The sequence below is a fragment of the Leptodactylus fuscus genome, chromosome 11 (genome assembly GCF_031893055.1).
Source record: "Leptodactylus fuscus isolate aLepFus1 chromosome 11, aLepFus1.hap2, whole genome shotgun sequence".
NCBI lineage: Eukaryota > Metazoa > Chordata > Amphibia > Anura > Leptodactylidae > Leptodactylus > Leptodactylus fuscus.
Window position 1 is genome coordinate 18,697,002 of NC_134275.1, and position 24,229 is coordinate 18,721,230.

The following is a 24,229-nucleotide window of genomic DNA, read 5'->3' on the forward strand; positions in this document are numbered from 1 at the left end:
TCTCATACTATTTCTGGCTCTGACCTGTCATACTGATTCTGGCTCTGATCTCTCATATTGATTATGGCTCTGACCTCTCAGACTGATTCTGGCTCTGATCTCTCATATTGATTCTGGCTCTGACCTTTCAGACTGATTCTGGCTCTGACCTGTCATACTGATTCTGGCTCTGATTTCTCATACTGATTCTGGCTCTGATCTCTCATACTGATTCTGGCTCTGACCTGTCATACTGATTCTGGCTCTGACCTGTCATACTGATTCTGGCTCTAATTTCTCATACTGATTCTGGCTCTGATCTCTCATACTGATTCTGGCTCTGACGTCTCATACTGATTCTGGCTCTGATCTCTCATACTAATTCAGGCTCTGACCTCTCAGACTGATTCTGGCTCTGTTTTCTCATACTGATTCTGGCTCTGACCTCTCATTCTAATTCTGTCTCTGACCTCTCAGACTGATTCTGGCTCTGATCTCTCATACTGATTCTGGCTCTGATCTCTTTTACTGATTCTGGCTCTGATCTCTCTTACTGATTCTGGCTCTGGTCTCTCATACTGATTGTGGCTCTGACCTCTCAGACTGATTCTGGTTCTGATCTCTCATATAGATTCTGGCTCTGATCTCTCATACTAATTCTGTCTCTGACCTTTCAGACTGATTCTGGCTCTGATCTCTCATACTAATTCTGGCTCTGATCTCTCATACTATTTCTGGCTCTGACCTGTCATACTGATTCTGGCTCTGATCTCTCATATTGATTTTGGCTCTGACCTCTCAGACTGATTCTGGCTCTGACCTCTCATACTGATTCTGACTCTGACCTCTCATACTGATTCTGGCTCTGATCTTTCATACTGATTCTGGCTCTGATCTCTCATACTAATTCTGGCTCTGACCTCTCAGACTGATTCTGGCTCTGATCTTTCAGACTGATTCTGGCTCTGACCTCTCAGACTGATTCTGGCTCTAACCTCTCATATTATTTCTGGCTCTGACCTGTCATACTGATTCTGGCTGTGATCTCTCATACTGATTCTGGCTCTGATCTCTTATACTGATTCTGGCTCTGATCTCTCATACTGATTCTGACTCTGACCGATCATACTAATTCTGGCTCTGACGTCTCATACTGATTTTGGCTCTGACCTCTCATACTGATTCTGGCTCTGATCTCTCATACTGATTCTGGCTCTAACCTATCATACTGATTCTGGCTCTGACCTCTCAGACTGATTCTGGCTCTGACGAATCATACTGATTCTGGCTCTGACCGATCATACTAATTCTGGCTCTGACCTCTCATACTGATTCTGGCTCTGATCTCTTATACTAATTCTGGCTCTGACCTCTCAGACTGATTCTGGCTCTGACCTCTCAGACTGATTCTCGCTCTGACCTCTCATACTAATTCTGACTCTGACCTCTCATACTAATTCTGGCTCTGACCTCTCAGACTGATTCTGGCTCTGACCTCTCAGAATGATTCTGGCTCTGACCGATCATACTAATTCTGGCTCTGAGGTCTCATACTGATTTTGGCTCTGACCTCTCATACTGATTCTGGCTCTGATCTCTCATACTGATTCTGGCTCTGACCTATCATACTGATTCTGGCTCTGACCTCTCAGACAGATTCTGGCTCTGACGAATGATACTGATTCTGGCTCTGACCGATCATACTAATTCTGGCTCTGACCTCTCATACTGATTCTGGCTCTGATCTCTTATACTAATTCTGGCTCTGACCTCTCAGACTGATTCTGGCTCTGACCTCTCAGACTGATTCTGGCTCTGACCTCTCATACTAATTCTGACTCTGACCTCTCATACTAATTCTGGCTCTGACCTCTCAGACTGATTCTGGCTCTGACCTCTCAGAATGATTCTGGCTCTGACCTCTCATACTAATTCTGGCTCTGATCTCTCATACTAATTTTGGCTCTGACCTCTCATACTAATTCTGGCTCTGATCTCTCATACTGATTCTGGCACTGATCTCTCATACTAATTCTGGCTCTGATCTCTCATACTAATTCTGGCTCTGACGAATCATACTGATTCTGGCACTGATCTCTCATACTTATTCTGGCTCTAATCTCTCAGACTGATTCTGGCTCTGACAAATCATACTGATTTTGGCTCTGACCTCTCAGACTGATTCTGGCTCTGATCTCTCATACTGATTCTGGCTCTGATCTCTCATACTGATTCTGGCTCTGACCTTTCATACCAATTCTAGCTCTGACTTCTCATACCGATTCTGACTGTGACCTCTCAGACTGATTCTGGCTCTGATCTCTCATACCGATTAAGACTCTGATCTCTCATACCGATTCAGGCTCTGACCTCTCAGACTGATTCTGGCTCTGGTCTCTCATACTAATTCTGGCTCTGATCTCTCATACAAATTCTGGCTCTGACCTCTCATACAGATTCTGGCTTTGATCTCTCATACTGATTCTGGCTCTGAACTCTCATACTGATTCTGGCTCTGACGTCTCATACTGATTCCGGCTCTGACCTATCATAGTGATTCTGGCTCTGACCTCTCAGACTTATTCTGGCTCTGACCTCTCATACTAATTCTGGCTCTGACCTCTCATACTAATTCTGGCTCTGACCTCTCAGACTGATTCTGGCTCTGATCTCTCATACTGATTCTGGCTCTGGTCTCTCATACTAATTCTGGCTCTGATCTTTCATACAAATTCTGGCTCTGACATCTCAGACTGATTCTGGCTCTGATCTCTCATACTGATTCTGGCTCTGATCTCTCATACTGATTCTGGCTCTGACCGATCATACTAATTCTGGCTCTGACCTCAAAGACTATTCTGGCTCTGATCTCTCATACTGATTCTGGCTCTGACCTCTCATACTAATTCTGGCTCTGACCTCTCAGACTGATTCTGGCTCTGATCTCTCATACTGATTCTGGCTCTGGTCTCTCATACTAATTCTGGCTCTGATCTTTCATACAAATTCTGGCTCTGACCTCTCAGACTGATTCTGGCTCTGATCTCTCATACTGATTCTGGCTCTGATCTCTCATACTGATTCTGGCTCTGACCGATCATACTAATTCTGGCTCTGACCTCAAAGACTATTCTGGCTCTGATCTCTCATACTGATTCTGGCTCTGATCTCTCATACTAATTCTGGCTCTGATCTCTCATACTAATTCTGGCTCTGACCTCTCAGACTGATTCTGGCTCTGATCTTTCAGACTGATTCTGGCTCTGACCTCTCAGACTGATTCTGGCTCTAACCTCTCATATTATTTCTGGCTCTGACCTGTCATACTGATTCTGGCTGTGATCTCTCATACTGATTCTGGCTCTGATCTCTTATACTGATTCTGGCTCTGATCTCTCATACTGATTCTGACTCTGACCGATCATACTAATTCTGGCTCTGATCTCTCATACTGATTCTGGCTCTGACGTCTCATACTGATTCTTGCTCTGACCTATCATACTGATTCTGGCTCTGACCTCTCAGACTGATTCTGGCTCTGATCTCTCATACTGATTCTGGCTCTGATCTCTCATACTGATTCTGGCTCTGACCGATCATACTAATTCTGGCTCTGACCTCAAAGACTATTCTGGCTCTGATCACTCATACTGATTCTGGCTCTGATCTCTCATACTAATTCTGGCTCTGATCTCTCATACTAATTCTGGCTCTGACCTCTCAGACTGATTCTGGCTCTGATCTTTCAGACTGATTCTGGCTCTGACCTCTCAGACTGATTCTGGCTCTAACCTCTCATATTATTTCTGGCTCTGACCTGTCATACTGATTCTGGCTGTGATCTCTCATACTGATTCTGGCTCTGATCTCTTATACTGATTCTGGCTCTGATCTCTCATACTGATTCTGACTCTGACCGATCATACTAATTCTGGCTCTGATCTCTCATACTGATTCTGGCTCTGACGTCTCATACTGATTCTGGCTCTGACCTATCATACTGATTCTGGCTCTGACCTCTCAGACTGATTCTGGCTCTGATCTCTCATACTGATTCTGGCTCTGACCTATCATACTGATTCTGGCTCTGACCTCTCATACTATTTCTGGCTCTGACCTCTAAGACTATTCTGGCTCTGATCTCTCATACTGATTCTGGCTCTGATCTCTTATACTAATTCTGGCTCTGAGCTCTCATACTGATTCTGGCTCTGACCGATCATACTAATTCTGGCTCTGAGGTCTCATACTGATTTTGGCTCTGATCTCTCATACTGATTCTGGCTCTGACCTATCATACTGATTCTGGCTCTGACCTCTCAGACTGATTCTGGCTCTGATGAATCATACTGATTCTGGCTCTGACCGATCATACTAATTCTGGCTCTGACCTGTCATACTGATTCTGGCTCTGATCTCTTATACTAATTCTGGCTCTGACCTCTCAGACTGATTCTGGCTCTGACCTCTCAGACTGATTCTGGCTCTGACCTCTCATACTAATTCTGACTCTGACCTCTCATACTAATTCTGGCTCTGACCTCTCAGACTGATTCTGGCTCTGACCCCTCAGAATGATTCTGGCTCTGACCGATCATACTAATTCTGGCTCTGAGGTCTCATACTGATTTTGGCTCTGACCTCTCATACTGATTCTGGCTCTGATCTCTCATACTGATTCTGGCTCTGACCTATCATACTGATTCTGGCTCTGACCTCTCAGACTGATTCTGGATCTGACGAATCATACTGATTCTGGCTCTGACCGATCATACTAATTCTGGCTCTGACCTCTCATACTGATTCTGGCTCTGATCTCTTATACTAATTCTGGCTCTGACCTCTCAGACTGATTCTGGCTCTGACCTCTCAGACTGATTCTGGCTCTGACCTCTCATACTAATTCTGACTCTGACCTCTCATACTAATTCTGGCTCTGACCTCTCAGACTGATTCTGGCTCTGACCTCTCAGAATGATTCTGGCTCTGACCTCTCATACTAATTCTGGCTCTGATCTCTCATACTAATTTTGGCTCTGACCTCTCATACTAATTCTGGCTCTGATCTCTCATACTGATTCTGGCACTGATCTCTCATACTAATTCTGGCTCTGATCTCTCATACTAATTCTGGCTCTGACGAATCATACTGATTCTGGCACTGATCTCTCATACTTATTCTGGCTCTGATCTCTCAGACTGATTCTGGCTCTGACCTCTCATACTAATTCTGGCTCTGATCTCTCATACTGATTCTGGCTCTAATCTCTCATACTGATTCTGGCTCTGATGTCTCATACTGATTCTGGCTCTGACGAATCATACTGATTCTGGCTCTGACCGATCATACTAATTCTGGCTCTGATGTCTCATACTGATTTTGGCTCTGACCTCTCATACTAGTTCTGGCTCTGATCTCTCATACTGATTCTGGCACTGATCTCTCATACTAATTCTGGCTCTGATCTCTCATACTAATTCTGGCTCTGACGAATCATACTGATTCTGGCACTGATCTCTCATACTAATTCTGGCTCTGATCTCTCAGACTGATTCTGGCTCTGACGAATCATACTGATTCTGGCTCTGACCGATCATACCAATTCTGACTTTGAGGTCTCATACTGATTTTGGCTCTGACCTCTCAGACTGATTTTGGCTCTGATCTCTCATACTGATTCTGGCTCTGATCTCTCATACTGATTCTGGCTCTGACCTTTCATACCAATTCTAGCTCTGACTTCTCATACCGATTCTGACTGTGACCTCTCAGACTGATTCTGGCTCTGATCTCTCATACCGATTCAGACTCTGATCTCTCATACCGATTCTGGCTCTGACCTCTCAGACTGATTCTGGCTCTGGTCTCTCATACTAATTCTGGCTCTGATCTCTCATACAAATTCTGGCTCTGACCTCTCATACAGATTCTGGCTTTGATCTCTCATACTGATTCTGGCTCTGAACTCTCATTCTGATTCTGGCTCTGACGTCTCATACTGATTCTGGCTCTGACCTATCATAGTGATTCTGGCTCTGACCTATCAGACTTATTCTGGCTCTGACCTCTCATACTAATTCTGGCTCTGACCTCTCATACTAATTCGGGCTCTGACCTCTCAGACTGATTCGGGCTCTGATCTCTCATACTGATTCTGGCTCTGACGAATCATATTGATTCTGGCTCTGACGAATCATACTGATTCTGGCTCTGACCGATCATACAAATTCTGGTTCTGACAGATCATACTAATTCTGGTTTTTACCTATCATACTGATTCTGGCTCTGACCTATCATACTGATTCTGGCTCTGACCTCTCAGACTGATTCTGGCTCTGATCTCTCATACTGATTCTGGCTCTGACATATCATACTAATTCTGGCTCTGACCTCTCACACTATCTCTGGCTCTGATCTCTCATACTAATTCTGGCTCTGACCTCTAAGACTATTCTGGCTCTGATCTCTCATACTGTTTCTGGCTCTGATCTCTCATACTAATTTTGGCTCTGATCTCTTATACTAATTCTGGCTCTGACCTCTCAGACTGACTCTGGCTCTGACCTCTCAGACTGATTCTGGCTCTGATCTCTCAGACTGATTCTGGCTCTGACGAATCATACTGATTTTGGCTCTGACCTCTCAGACTGATTCTGGCTCTGGTCTCTCATACTGATTTTGGCTCTGATCTCTCATAATGATTCTGGCTCTGACCTTTCATACCAATTCTAGCTCTGACTTCTCATACCGATTCTGGCTCTGATCTCTCATACTGATTCTTGCTCAGATCTATCATACTGATTCTGGCTCTGATCTCTCATACTGATTCTGGCTCTGACGAATCATACTGATTCTGTCTCTGACGAATCATATTGATTCTGGCTCTGACCGATCATACTAATTCTGACTTTGAGGTCTCATACTGATTTTGGCTCTGACCTCTCAGACTGATTCTGGCTCTGATCTCGCATACTGATTCTGGCACTGATCTCTCATACTAATTCTGGCTCTGATCTCTCATACTAGTTCTGGCTCTGATCTCTCATACCGATTCTGGCTCTGACCTCTCAGACTGATTCTGGCTCTGGTCTCTCATACTAATTCTGGCTCTGATCTCTCATACTAATTCTGGCTCTGACCTCTCATACAGATTCTGGCTCTGATCTCTCATACTGATTCTGGCTCTGAACTCTCATACTGATTTTGGCTCTGACGTCTCATATTGATTTTGGCTCTGACCTCTCAAGACTGATTCTGGCTCTGACCTATCATACTGATTCTGGCTCTGACCTCTCAGACTGATTCTGGCTCTGACCTCTCATACTAATTCTGGCTCTGACCTCTCATACTAATTCTGGCTCTGACCTCTCATACTAATTCTGGCTCTGACCTCTCATACTAATTCGGGCTCTGACCTCTCAGACTGATTCTGGCTCTGATCTCTCATACTGATTCTGGCTCTGATCTCTCATACTGATTCTGGCTCTGACGAATCATACTGATTCTGGCTCTGACCGATCATACTAATTCTGGCTCTGAGGTCTCATACTGATTTTGGCTCTTACCTCTCAGAATGATTCTGGCTCTGATCTCTCATACCGATTCTGGCTCTGACCTCTCAGACTGATTCTGGCTCTGATCTCTCATACTGATTCTGGCTCTGATCTCTCATACTGATTCTGGCTCTGACGAATCATACTGATTCTGGCTTTGACCGATCATACTAATTCTGGCTCTGATCTCTCATACTGATTCTGGCTCTGACCTATCATACTGATTCTGGCTCTGATCTCTCATACTAATTCTGGCTCTGACCTCTAAGACTATTCTGGCTCTGATCTCTCATACTGATTCTGGCTCTGATCTCTCATACTAATTTTGGCTCTGATCTCTTATACTAATTCTAGCTCTGACCTCTCAGACTGATTCTGGCTCTGACCTCTCAGACTGATTCTGGCTCTGACCTCTCATACTAATTCTGGCTCTGACCTCTCATACTAATTCTGGCTCTGATGTCTCATACTGATTTTGGCACTGACGAATCATACTGATTCTGGCTCTGATCTCTCAGACTGATTCTGGCTCTGGTCTCTCATACTGATTAAGACTCTGATCTCTCATACCGATTCTGGCTCTGACCTCTCAGACTGATTCTGGCTCTGGTCTCTCATACTAATTCTGGCTCTGATCTCTCATACTGATTCTGGCTCTGACCTCTCATACAGATTCTGGCTTTGATCTCTCATACTGATTCTGGCTCTGAACTCTCATACTGATTCTAGCTCTGACGTCTCATACTGATTCTGGCTCTGACCTATCATAGTGATTCTGGCTCTGACCTCTCAGACTTATTCTGGCTCTGACCTCTCATACTAATTCTGGCTCTGATCTCTCATACTAATTCTGGCTCTGACCTCTCAGACTGATTCTGGCTCTGATCTCTCATACTGATTCTGGCTCTGGTCTCTCATACTAATTCTGGCTCTGATCTCTCATACAAATTCTGGCTCTGACCTCTCAGACTGATTCTGGCTCTGATCTCTCATACTGATTCTGGCTCTGATCTCTCATACTGATTCTGGCTCTGACGAATTATACTGATTCTGGCTCTGACGAATTATACTGATTCTGGCTCTGACCGATCATACTAATTCTGGCTCTGACCTCTAAGACTATTCTGGCTCTGATCTCTCATACTGATTCTGGCTCTGATCTCTCATACTAATTTTGGCTCTGATCTCTTATACTAATTCTGGCTCTGACCTCTCAGACTGATTCTGGCTCTGACCTCTCAGACTGATTCTGCCTCTGACCTCTCATACTAATTCTGGCTCTGACCTCTCATACTAATTCTGGCTCTGACCTCTCAGACTGATTCTGGCTCTGACCTCTCAGAATGATTCTGGCTCTGACCTCTCATACTACTTCTGGCTCTGATCTCTCATACTAATTTTGGCTCTGACCTCTCATACTAATTCTGGCTCTGATCTCTCATACTGATTCTGGCTCTAATCTCTTATACTGATTCTGGCTCTGATCTCTCATATTGATTCTGGCTCTGACGAATCATACTGATTCTGGCTCTGACCGATCATACTAATTCTTGCTCTGATGTCTCATACTGATTTTGGCTCTGAACTCTCATACTAGTTCTGGCTCTGATCTCTCATACTGATTCTGGCTCTGATCTCTCATACTAATTCTGGCTCTGATCTCTCATACTAATTCTGGCTCTGACGAATCATACTGTTTCTGGCACTGATCTCTCATACTAATTCTGACTCTGATCTCTCAGACTGATTCTGGCTCTGACGAATCATACTGATTCTGGCTCTGACCGATCATACCAATTCTGACTTTGAGGTCTCATACTGATTTTGGCTCTGACCTCTGAGACTGATTTTGGCTCTGATCTCTAATACTGATTCTGGCTCTGATCTCTCATACTGATTCTGGCTCTGACCTTTCATACCAATTCTAGCTCTGACTTCTTATACCGATTCTGACTGTGACCTCTCAGACTGATTCTGGCTCTGATCTCTCATACCGATTCAGACTCTGATCTCTCATACCGATTCTTGCTCTGACCTCTCAGACTGATTCTGGCTCTGGTCTCTCATACTAATTCTGGCTCTGATCTCTCATACAAATTCTGGCTTTGATCTCTCATACCGATTCTGGCTCTGAACTCTCATACTGATTCTGGCTCTGACGTCTCATACTGATTCTTGCTCTGACCTATCATAGTTATTCTGGCTCTGACCTCTCAGACTTATTCTGGCTCTGACCTCTCATACTAATTCTGGCTCTGACCTCTCATACTAATTCTGGATCTGACGTCTCAGACTGATTCTGGCTCTGATCTCTCATACTGATTCTGGCTCTGATCTCTCATACTGATTCTGGCTCTGACGAATCATACTGATTCTGGATCTGACCGATCATACTAATTCTGGATCTGATGTCTCATACTGATTTTGGCTCTGACCTTCCATACTAGTTCTGGCTCTGATCTCTCATACTGATTCTGGCACTGATCTCTCATACTAATTCTGGCTCTGATCTCTCATACTAATTCTGGCTCTGACGAATCATACTGATTCTGGCTCTGACGAATCATACTGATTCTGGCTCTGACCGATCATACTAATTCTGGCTCTGAGGTCTCATACTGATTTTGGCTCTTACCTCTCAGACTGATTCTGGCTCTGATCTCTCATGCTGATTCTGGCTCTGATCTCTCATACCGATTCTGGCTCTGACCTCTCAGACTGATTCTGGCTCTGATCTCTCATACTGATTCTGGCTCTGACCTCTCACACTAACTCTGGCTCTATTCTCTCATACTAATTCTGGCTGTGACCTCTAAGACTATTCTGGCTCTGATCTCTCATACTGATTCTGGCTCTGATCTCTCATACTAATTTTGGCTCTGATCTCTTATACTAATTCTGGCTCTGACCTCTCAGACTGATTCTGGCTCTGACCTCTCACACTAATTCTGGCTCTGACCTCTCATATCAATTCTGGCTCTGATCTCTCATACTGATTCTGGCTCTGATCTCTCATACTGATTCTGGCTCTGATCTCTCATACTGATTCTGGCTCTGACGAATCATACTGATTCTGGATCTGACCGATCATACTAATTCTGGCTCTGACCGATCATACTAATTCTGGCTCTGATGTCTCATACTGATTTTGGCTCTGACCTCTCATACTAATTCTGGCTCTGATCTCTCATACTGATTCTGGCTGTGATCTCTCATACTTATTCTGGCTCTGACGTCTCATACCGATTCTGGCTCTGATGTCTCAGACTGATTCTGGCTCTGACCTCTCAGACTGATTCTGGCTCTGACCTCTCAGACTGATTCTGGCTCTGACCTCTCATACCTATTCTGGCTCTGATCTCTTATACTAATTCTGGCTCTGAACTCTAATATTGATTCTGGCTCTGACGTCTCATACTGATTCTGGCTCTGACCTATCATACTGATTCTGGCTCTGACCTATCATACTGATTTTGGATCTGACCTCTCATACTAATTCTGGCTCTGACCTCTCAGACTGATTCTAGCTCTGATCTCTCATACTGATTCTGGCTCTGATCTCTCATACTGATTCTGGCTCTGATCTCTCATACTGATTCTGGCTCTGATCTCTCATACTGATTCTGGCTCTGACGAATCATACCGATTCTGGCTCTGACCTCTCATACCAATTCTGGCTCTGACCTCTCACATTGATTGTGGCTCTGACCTCTCATATTGATTCTGGCTCTGACCTCTCATACTGATTCTGGCTCTAACGAATCATACTGATTCTGGCTCTGACGAATCATACTGATTCTGGCTCTGACCGATTATACTAATTCTGGCTCTGACCTCACATACTGATTCTGGCTCTGATCCCTCATACTAATTCTGGCTCTGATCTCTCATACTGATTCTGGTTCTGATCTCTCATACTGATTCTGGCTCTGATCTCTCATACTAATTCTGGCTCTGACCTCTCAGACTGATTCTGGCTCTGACCGATCATACTAATTCTGGCTCTGAGGTCTCATACTGATTCTGGCTCTGATCTCTCATACTGATTCTGGCTCTGACCTCTCAGACTGATTCTGGCTCTGACCTCTCAGACTGATTCTGGCTCTGACCTCTCAGACTGATTCTGGCTCTGACCTCTCAGACTGATTCTGGCTCTGATCTCTCATAATGATTCTGGCTCTGACGAATCATACTTATTCTGGCTCTGACGAATCATACTGATTCTGGCTCTGACCGATCATACTAATTCTGGCTCTGAGGTCTCATACTGATTCTGGCTCTAACCTCTCATACTGATTCTGGCTCTGACCTCTCATACCGATTCTGGCTCTGATCTCTCATACTATTTCTGGCTCTGATCTCTTATTCTAATTCTGGCTCTGACCTCTCAGACTGATTCTGTCTCTGATTTCTCATACTGATTCTGGCTCTGACGAATCATACGGATTCTGGCTCTGATGAATCATACGGATTCTGGCTCTGATCTCTTATACTAATTCTGTCTCTGACGAATCATACTATTTCTGGCTCTGACCTGTCATACTGATTCTGGCTCTGACCTGTCATACTTATTCTGGCTCTGACCTCTCATACTGATTCTGGCTCTGACCTCTCATACCAATTCTGGCTCTGACCTCTCATACTGATTCTGGCTCTGATCTCTCATACTAATTCTGGCTCTGATCTCTCATACTAATTCTGGCTCTGACCTCTCAGACTGATTCTGGCTCTGATCTATCATACTGATTCTGGCTCTGGTCTCTCATACTAATTCTGGCTCTGACCTCTAAGACTATTCTGGCTCTGATCTCTCATACTGATTCTGGCTCTGATCTCTCATACTAATTCTGGCTCTGACCTCTCAGACTGATTCTGGCTCTGACCAATCATACTAATTCTGGCTCTGAGGTCTCATACTGATTCTGGCTCTGATCTCTCATACTGATTCTGGCTCTGACCTCTCAGACTGATTCTGGCTCTGACCTCTCAGACTGATTCTGGCTCTGACCTCTCAGACTGATTCTGGCTCTGATCTCTCATAATGATTCTGGCTCTGACGAATCATACTTATTCTGGCTCTGACGAATCATACTGATTCTGGCTCTGACCGATCATACTAATTCTGGCTCTGAGGTCTCATACTGATTCTGGCTCTAACCTCTCATACTGATTCTGGCTCTGACCTCTCATACCGATTCTGGCTCTGATCTCTCATACTATTTCTGGCTCTGATCTCTTATTCTAATTCTGGCTCTGACCTCTCAGACTGATTCTGTCTCTGATTTCTCATACTGATTCTGGCTCTGACGAATCATACGGATTCTGGCTCTGACGAATCATACGGATTCTGGCTCTGATCTCTTATACTAATTCTGTCTCTGACGAATCATACTATTTCTGTCTCTGACCTGTCATACTGATTCTGGCTCTGACCTGTCATACTTATTCTGGCTCTGACCTCTCATACTGATTCTGGCTCTGACCTCTCATACCAATTCTGGCTCTGACCTCTCATACTGATTCTGGCTCTGATCTCTCATACTAATTCTGGCTCTGATCTCTCATACTAATTCTGGCTCTGACCTCTCAGACTGATTCTGGCTCTGACCTCTAAGACTATTCTGGCTCTGATCTCTCATACTGATTCTGGCTCTGATCTCTCATACTAATTCTGGCTCTGACCTCTCAGACTGATTCTGGCTCTGATCTTTCAGACTGATTCTGGCTCTGACCTCTCAGACTGATTCTGGCTCTAACCTCTCATATTATTTCTGGCTCTGACCTGTCATACTGATTCTGGCTGTGATCTCTCATACTGATTCTGGCTCTGATCTCTTATACTGATTCTGGCTCTGATCTCTCATACTGATTCTGGCTCTGATCTCTCATACTGATTCTGGCTCTGACGAATCATACTGATTCTGGCTCTGACCGATCATACTAATTCTGGCTCTGAGGTCTCATACTGATTTTGGCTCTTACCTCTCAGAATGATTCTGGCTCTGATCTCTCATACCGATTCTGGCTCTGACCTCTCAGACTGATTCTGGCTCTGATCTCTCATACTGATTCTGGCTCTGATCTCTCATACTGATTCTGGCTCTGACGAATCATACTGATTCTGGCTTTGACCGATCATACTAATTCTGGCTCTGATCTCTCATACTGATTCTGGCTCTGACCTATCATACTGATTCTGGCTCTGATCTCTCATACTAATTCTGGCTCTGACCTCTAAGACTATTCTGGCTCTGATCTCTCATACTGATTCTGGCTCTGATCTCTCATACTAATTTTGGCTCTGATCTCTTATACTAATTCTAGCTCTGACCTCTCAGACTGATTCTGGCTCTGACCTCTCAGACTGATTCTGGCTCTGACCTCTCATACTAATTCTGGCTCTGACCTCTCATACTAATTCTGGCTCTGACCTCTCAGACTGATTCTGGCTCTGACCTCTCAGAATGATTCTGGCTCTGACCTCTCATACTAATTCTGGCTCTGATCTCTCATACTAATTTTGGCTCTGACCTCTCATACTAATTCTGGCTCTGATCTCTCATACTGATTCTGGCTCTGATCTCTCATACTGATTCTGGCTCTGATCTCTCATACTGATTCTGGCTCTGACGAATCATACTGATTCTGGCTCTGACCGATCATACTAATTCTGGCTCTGATGTCTCATACTGATTTTGGCTCTGACCTCTTATACTAGTTCTGGCTTTGATCTCTCATACTGATTCTGGCACTGATCTCTCATACTAATTCTGGCTCTGATCTCTCATACTAATTCTGGCTCTGACGAATCATACTGATTCTGGCACTGATCTCTCATACTAATTCTGGCTCTGATCTCTCAGACTGATTCTGGCTCTGACGAATCATACTGATTCTGGCTCTGACCGATCATACCAATTCTGACTTTGAGGTCTCATACTGATTTTGGCTCTGACCTCTCAGACTGATTCTGGCTCTGATCTCTCATACTGATTCTGGCTCTGATCTCTCATACTGATTCTGGCTCTGACCTTTCATACCAATTCTAGCTCTGACTTCTCATACCGATTCTGACTGTAACCTCTCAGACTGATTCTGGCTCTGATCTCTCATACCGATTAAGACTCTGATCTCTCATACCGATTCTGGCTCTGACCTCTCAGACTGATTCTGGCTCTGGTCTCTCATACTAATTCTGGCTCTGATCTCTCATACTGATTCTGGCTCTGACCTCTCATACAGATTCTGGCTTTGATCTCTCATACTGATTCTGGCTCTGAACTCTCATACTGATTCTAGCTCTGACGTCTCATACTGATTCTGGCTCTGACCTATCATAGTGATTCTGGCTCTGACCTCTCAGACTTATTCTGGCTCTGACCTCTCATACTAATTCTGGCTCTGATCTCTCATACTAATTCTGGCTCTGACCTCTCAGACTGATTCTGGCTCTGATCTCTCATACTGATTCTGGCTCTGGTCTCTCATACTAATTCTGGCTCTGATCTCTCATACAAATTCTGGCTCTGACCTCTCAGACTGATTCTGGCTCTGATCTCTCATACTGATTCTGGCTCTGATCTCTCATACTGATTCTGGCTCTGACGAATTATACTGATTCTGGCTCTGACCGATCATACTAATTCTGGCTCTGACCTCTAAGACTATTCTGGCTCTGATCTCTCATACTGATTCTGGCTCTGATCTCTCATACTAATTTTGGCTCTGATCTCTTATACTAATTCTGGCTCTGACCTCTCAGACTGATTCTGGCTCTGACCTCTCAGACTGATTCTGCCTCTGACCTCTCATACTAATTCTGGCTCTGACCTCTCATACTAATTCTGGCTCTGACCTCTCAGACTGATTCTGGCTCTGACCTCTCAGAATGATTCTGGCTCTGACCTCTCATACTACTTCTGGCTCTGATCTCTCATACTAATTTTGGCTCTGACCTCTCATACTAATTCTGGCTCTGATCTCTCATACTGATTCTGGCTCTAATCTCTTATACTGATTCTGGCTCTGATCTCTCATATTGATTCTGGCTCTGACGAATCATACTGATTCTGGCTCTGACCGATCATACTAATTCTTGCTCTGATGTCTCATACTGATTTTGGCTCTGAACTCTCATACTAGTTCTGGCTCTGATCTCTCATACTGATTCTGGCACTGATCTCTCATACTAATTCTGGCTCTGATCTCTCATACTAATTCTGGCTCTGACGAATCATACTGTTTCTGGCACTGATCTCTCATACTAATTCTGACTCTGATCTCTCAGACTGATTCTGGCTCTGACGAATCATACTGATTCTGGCTCTGACCGATCATACCAATTCTGACTTTGAGGTCTCATACTGATTTTGGCTCTGACCTCTGAGACTGATTTTGGCTCTGATCTCTAATACTGATTCTGGCTCTGATCTCTCATACTGATTCTGGCTCTGACCTTTCATACCAATTCTAGCTCTGACTTCTCATACCGATTCTGACTGTGACCTCTCAGACTGATTCTGGCTCTGATCTCTCATACCGATTCAGACTCTGATCTCTCATACCGATTCTTGCTCTGACCTCTCAGACTGATTCTGGCTCTGGTCTCTCATACTAATTCTGGCTCTGATCTCTCATACAAATTCTGGCTTTGATCTCTCATACTGATTCTGGCTCTGAACTCTCATACTGATTCTGGCTCTGACGTCTCATACTGATTCTTGCTCTGACCTATCATAGTTATTCTGGCTCTGACCTCTCAGACTTATTCTGGCTCTGACCTCTCATACTAATTCTGGCTCTGACCTCTCATACTAATTCTGGATCTGACCTCTCAGACTGATTCTGGCTCTGATCTCTCATACTGATTCTGGCTCTGATCTCTCATACTGATTCTGGCTCTGACGAATCATACTGATTCTGGATCTGACCGATCATACTAATTCTGGATCTGATGTCTCATACTGATTTTGGCTCTGACCTCTCATACTAGTTCTGGCTCTGATCTCTCATACTGATTCTGGCACTGATCTCTCATACTAATTCTGGCTCTGATCTCTCATACTAATTCTGGCTCTGACGAATCATACTGATTCTGGCTCTGACGAATCATACTGATTCTGGCTCTGACCGATCATACTAATTCTGGCTCTGAGGTCTCATACTGATTTTGGCTCTTACCTCTCAGACTGATTCTGGCTCTGATCTCTCATGCTGATTCTGGCTCTGATCTCTCATACCGATTCTGGCTCTGACCTCTCAGACTGATTCTGGCTCTGATCTCTCATACTGATTCTGGCTCTGACCTCTCACACTAACTCTGGCTCTATTCTCTCATACTAATTCTGGCTGTGACCTCTAAGACTATTCTGGCTCTGATCTCTCATACTGATTCTGGCTCTGATCTCTCATACTAATTTTGGCTCTGATCTCTTATACTAATTCTGGCTCTGACCTCTCAGACTGATTCTGGCTCTGACCTCTCACACTAATTCTGGCTCTGACCTCTCATACCAATTCTGGCTCTGATCTCTCATACTGATTCTGGCTCTGATCTCTCATACTGATTCTGGCTCTGATCTCTCATACTGATTCTGGCTCTGACGAATCATACTGATTCTGGATCTGACCGATCATACTAATTCTGGCTCTGACCGATCATACTAATTCTGGCTCTGATGTCTCATACTGATTTTGGCTCTGACCTCTCATACTAATTCTGGCTCTGATCTCTCATACTGATTCTGGCTGTGATCTCTCATACTTATTCTGGCTCTGACGTCTCATACCGATTCTGGCTCTGATGTCTCAGACTGATTCTGGCTCTGACCTCTCAGACTGATTCTGGCTCTGACCTCTCAGACTGATTCTGGCTCTGACCTCTCATACCTATTCTGGCTCTGATCTCTTATACTAATTCTGGCTCTGAACTCTAATATTGATTCTGGCTCTGACGTCTCATACTGATTCTGGCTCTGACCTATCATACTGATTCTGGCTCTGACCTATCATACTGATTTTGGATCTGACCTCTCATACTAATTCTGGCTCTGACCTCTCAGACTGATTCTAGCTCTGATCTCTCATACTGATTCTGGCTCTGATCTCTCATACTGATTCTGGCTCTGATCTCTCATACTGATTCTGGCTCTGATCTCTCATACTGATTCTGGCTCTGACGAATCATACCGATTCTGGCTCTGACCTCTCATACCAATTCTGGCTCTGACCTCTCACATTGATTGTGGCTCTGACCTCTCATATTGATTCTGGCTCTGACCTCTCATACTGATTCTGGCTCTAACGAATCATACTGATTCTGGCTCTGACGAATCATACTGATTCTGGCTCTGACCGATTATACTAATTCTGGCTCTGACCTCACATACTGATTCTGGCTCTGATCCCTCATACTAATTCTGGCTCTGATCTCTCATACTGATTCTGGTTCTGATCTCTCATACTGATTCTGGCTCTGATCTCTCATACTAATTCTGGCTCTGACCTCTCAGACTGATTCTGGCTCTGACCGATCATACTAATTCTGGCTCTGAGGTCTCATACTGATTCTGGCTCTGATCTCTCATACTGATTCTGGCTCTGACCTCTCAGACTGATTCTGGCTCTGACCTCTCAGACTGATTCTGGCTCTGACCTCTCAGACTGATTCTGGCTCTGACCTCTCAGACTGATTCTGGCTCTGATCTCTCATAATGATTCTGGCTCTGACGAATCATACTTATTCTGGCTCTGACGAATCATACTGATTCTGGCTCTGACCGATCATACTAATTCTGGCTCTGAGGTCTCATACTGATTCTGGCTCTAACCTCTCATACTGATTCTGGCTCTGACCTCTCATACCGATTCTGGCTCTGATCTCTCATACTATTTCTGGCTCTGATCTCTTATTCTAATTCTGGCTCTGACCTCTCAGACTGATTCTGTCTCTGATTTCTCATACTGATTCTGGCTCTGACGAATCATACGGATTCTGGCTCTGACGAATCATACGGATTCTGGCTCTGATCTCTTATACTAATTCTGTCTCTGACGAATCATACTATTTCTGGCTCTGACCTGTCATACTGATTCTGGCTCTGACCTGTCATACTTATTCTGGCTCTGAACTCTCATACTGATTCTGGCTCTGACCTCTCATACCAATTCTGGCTCTGACCTCTCATACTGATTCTGGCTCTGATCTCTCATACTAATTCTGGCTCTGATCTCTCATACTAATTCTGGCTCTGACCTCTCAGACTGATTCTGGCTCTGATCTATCATACTGATTCTGGCTCTGGTCTCTCATACTAATTCTGGCTCTGACCTCTAAGACTATTCTGGCTCTGATCTCTCATACTGATTCTGGCTCTGATCTCTCATACTAATTCTGGCTCTGACCTCTCAGACTGATTCTGGCTCTGACCAATCATACTAATTCTGGCTCTGAGGTCTCATACTGATTCTGGTTCTGATCTCTCATACTGATTCTGGCTCTGACCTCTCAGACTGATTCTGGCTCTGACCTCTCAGACTGATTCTGGCTCTGACCTCTCAGACTGATTCTGGCTCTGACCTCTCAGACTGATTCTGGCTCTGATCTCTCATAATGATTCTGGCTCTGACGAATCATACTTATTCTGGCTCTGACGAATCATACTGATTCTGGCTCTGACCGATCATACTAATTCTGGCTCTGAGGTCTCATACTGATTCTGGCTCTAACCTCTCATACTGATTCTGGCTCTGACCTCTCATACCGATTCTGGCTCTGATCTCTCATACTATTTCTGGCTCTGATCTCTTATTCTAATTCTGGCTCTGACCTCTCAGACTGATTCTGTCTCTGATTTCTCATACTGATTCTGGCTCTGACGAATCATACGGATTCTGGCTCTGACGAATCATACGGATTCTGGCTCTGATCTCCTATACTAATTCTGACTCTGACGAATCATACTATTTCTGTCTCTGACCTGTCATACTGATTCTGGCTCTGACCTGTCATACTTATTCTGGCTCTGACCTCTCATACTGATTCTGGCTCTGACCTCTCATACCAATTCTGGCTCTGACCTCTCATACTGATTCTGGCTCTGATCTCTCATACTAATTCTGGCTCTGATCTCTCATACTAATTCTGGCTCTGACCTCTCAGACTGATTCTGGCTCTGATCTATCATACTGATTCTGGCTCTGGTCTCTCATACTAATTCTGGCTCTGACCTCTAAGACTATTCTGGCTCTGATCTCTCATACTGATTCTGGCTCTGATCTCTCATACTAATTCTGGCTCTGACCTCTCAGACTGATTCTGGCTCTGATCTTTCAGACTGATTCTGGCTCTGACCTCTCAGACTGATTCTGGCTCTAACCTCTCATATTATTTCTGGCTCTGACCTGTCATACTGATTCTGGCTGTGATCTCTCATACTGATTCTGGCTCTGATCTCTTATACTGATTCTGGCTCTGATCTCTCATACTGATTCTGACTCTGACCGATCATACTAATTCTGGCTCTGATCTCTCATACTGATTCTGGCTCTGACCGATCATACTAATTCTGGCTCTGACCTCAAAGACTATTCTGGCTCTGATCTCTCATACTGATTCTGGCTCTGACCTCTCATACTGATTCTGGCTCTGACCTCTCATACTGATTCTGGCTCTGACCTCTCATACCTATTCTGGCTCTGACCTCTCAGACTGATTCTGGCTCTGACCTCTCATACTAATTCTGGCTCTGACCTCTCATACTGATTCTGGCTCTGACCTCTCAGACTGATTCTTGCTCTAACCTCTCATATTATTTCTGGCTCTGACCTCTCATACTGATTCTGGCTCTGACCTCTCATACTGATTCTGGCTCTGACCTCTCATACTGATTCTGGCTCTGATCTCTCATACTAATTCTTGCTCTGATCTCTCATACTATTTCTGGCTCTGACCTGTCATACTGATTCTGGCTCTGATCTCTCATATTGATTATGGCTCTGACCTCTCAGACTGATTCTGGCTCTGATCTCTCATATTGATTCTGGCTCTGACCTTTCAGACTGATTCTGGCTCTGACCTGTCATACTGATTCTGGCTCTGATTTCTCATACTGATTCTGGCTCTGATCTCTCATACTGATTCTGGCTCTGACCTGTCATACTGATTCTGGCTCTAATTTCTCATACTGATTCTGGCTCTGATCTCTCATACTGATTCTGGCTCTGACGTCTCATACTGATTTTGGCTCTGATCTCTCATACTAATTCAGGCTCTGACCTCTCAGACTGATTCTGGCTCTGTTTTCTCATACTGATTCTGGCTCTGACCTCTCATTCTAATTCTGTCTCTGACCTCTCAGACTGATTCTGGCTCTGATCTCTCATACTGATTCTGGCTCTGATCTCTTTTACTGATTCTGGCTCTGATCTCTCTTACTGATTCTGGCTCTGGTCTCTCATACTGATTGTGGCTCTGACCTCTCAGACTGATTCTGGTTCTGATCTCTCATATAGATTCTGGCTCTGATCTCTCATACTAATTCTGTCTCTGACCTTTCAGACTGATTCTGGCTCTGATCTCTCATACTAATTCTGGCTCTGATCTCTCATACTATTTCTGGCTCTGACCTGTCATACTGATTCTGGCTCTGATCTCTCATATTGATTTTGGCTCTGACCTCTCAGACTGATTCTGGCTCTGACCTCTCATACTGATTCTGACTCTGACCTCTCATACTGATTCTGGCTCTGATCTTTCATACTGATTCTGGCTCTGATCTCTCATACTAATTCTGGCTCTGACCTCTAAGACTGATTCTGGCTCTGATCTTTCAGACTGATTCTGGCTCTGACCTCTCAGACTGATTCTGGCTCTAACCTCTCATATTATTTCTGGCTCTGACCTGTCATACTGATTCTGGCTGTGATCTCTCATACTGATTCTGGCTCTGATCTCTTATACTGATTCTGGCTCTGATCTCTCATACTGATTCTGACTCTGACCGATCATACTAATTCTGGCTCTGATCTCTCATACTGATTCTGGCTCTGACGTCTCATACTGATTTTGGCTCTGACCTATCATATTGATTCTGGCTCTGACCTCTCAGACTGATTCTGGCTCTGATCTCTCATACTGATTCTGGCTCTGACCTATCATACTGATTCTGGCTCTGACGTCTCATACTGATTCTGGCTCTGACCTATCATACTGATTCTGGCTCTGACCTCTCAGACTGATTCTGGCTCTGATCTCTCATACTGATTCTGGCTCTGACCTATCATACTGATTCTGGCTCTGACCTCTAAGACTATTCTGGCTCTGATCTCTCATACTGATTCTGGCTCTGATCTCTTATACTAATTCTGGCTCTGAGCTCTCATACTGATTCTGGCTCTGACCGATCATACTAATTCTGGCTCTGAGGTCTCATACTGATTTTGGCTCTGACCTCTCATACTGATTCTGGCTCTGATCTCTCATACTGATTCTGGCTCTGACCTATCATACTGATTCTGGCTCTGACCTCTCAGACTGATTCTGGCTCTGACGAATCATACTGATTCTGGCTCTGACCGATCATACTAATTCTGGCTCTGACCTCTCATACTGATTCTGGCTCTGATCTCTTATACTAATTCTGGCTCTGACCTCTCAGACTGATTCTGGCTCTGACCTCTCAGACTGATTCTGGCTCTGACCTCTCATACTAATTCTGACTCTGACCTCTCATACTAATTCTGGCTCTGACCTCTCAGACTGATTCTGGCTCTGACCTCTCAGAATGATTCTGGCTCTGACCGATCATACTAATTCTGGCTCTGAGGTCTCATACTGATTTTGGCTCTGACCTCTCATACTGATTCTGGCTCTGATCTCTCATACTGATTCTGGCTCTGACCTATCATACTGATTCTGGCTCTGACCTCTCAGACTGATTCTGGCTCTGACGAATGATACTGATTCTGGCTCTGACCGATCATACTAATTCTGGCTCTGACCTCTCATACTGATTCTGGCTCTGATCTCTTATACTAATTCTGGCTCTGACCTCTCAGACTGATTCTGGCTCTGATCTCTTATACTAATTCTGGCTCTGACCTCTCAGACTGATTCTGGCTCTGACCTCTCAGACTGATTCTGGCTCTGACCTCTCATACTAATTCTGACTCTGACCTCTCATACTAATTCTGGCTCTGACCTCTCAGACTGATTCTGGCTCTGACCTCTCAGAATGATTCTGGCTCTGACCTCTCATACTAATTCTGGCTCTGATCTCTCATACTAATTTTGGCTCTGACCTCTCATACTAATTCTGGCTCTGATCTCTCATACTGATTCTGGCACTGATCTCTCATACTAATTCTGGCTCTGATCTCTCATACTAATTCTGGCTCTGACGAATCATACTGATTCTGGCACTGATCTCTCATACTTTTTCTGGCTCTAATCTCTCAGACTGATTCTGGCTCTGACAAATCATACTGATTTTGGCTCTGACCTCTCAGACTGATTCTGGCTCTGATCTCTCATACTGATTCTGGCTCTGATCTCTCATACTGATTCTGGCTCTGACCTTTCATACCAATTCTAGCTCTGACTTCTCATACCGATTCTGACTGTGACCTCTCAGACTGATTCTGGCTCTGATCTCTCATACCGATTAAGACTCTGATCTCTCATACCGATTCTGGCTCTGACCTCTCAGACTGATTCTGGCTCTGGTCTCTCATACTAATTCTGGCTCTGATCTCTCATACAAATTCTGGCTCTGACCTCTCATACAGATTCTGGCTTTGATCTCTCATACTGATTCTGGCTCTGAACTCTCATACTGATTCTGGCTCTGACGTCTCATACTGATTCCGGCTCTGACCTCTCATAGTGATTCTGGCTCTGACCTCTCAGACTTATTCTGGCTCTGACCTCTCATACTAATTCTGGCTCTGACCTCTCATACTAATTCTGGCTCTGACCTCTCAGACTGATTCTGGCTCTGATCTCTCATACTGATTCTGGCTCTGGTCTCTCATACTAATTCTGGCTCTGATCTTTCATACAAATTCTGGCTCTGACCTCTCAGACTGATTCTGGCTCTGATCTCTCATACTGATTCTGGCTCTGATCTCTCATACTGATTCTGGCTCTGACCGATCATACTAATTCTGGCTCTGACCTCAAAGACTATTCTGGCTCTGATCTCTCATACTGATTCTGGCTCTGATCTCTCATACTAATTCTGGCTCTGATCTCTCATACTAATTCTGGCTCTGACCTCTCAGACTGATTCTGGCTCTGATCTTTCAGACTGATTCTGGCTCTGACCTCTCAGACTGATTCTGGCTCTAACCTCTCATATTATTTCTGGCTCTGACCTGTCATACTGATTCTGGCTGTGATCTCTCATACTGATTCTGGCTCTGATCTCTCATACTGATTCTGACTCTGACCGATCATACTAATTCTGGCTCTGATCTCTCATACTGATTCTGGCTCTGACGTCTCATACTGATTCTGGCTCTGACCTATCATACTGATTCTGGCTCTGACCTCTCAGACTGATTCTGGCTCTGATCTCTCATACTGATTCTGGCTCTGACCTATCATACTGATTCTGGCTCTGACCTCTCATACTATTTCTGGCTCTGACCTCTAAGACTATTCTTGCTCTGATCTCTCATACTGATTCTGGCTCTG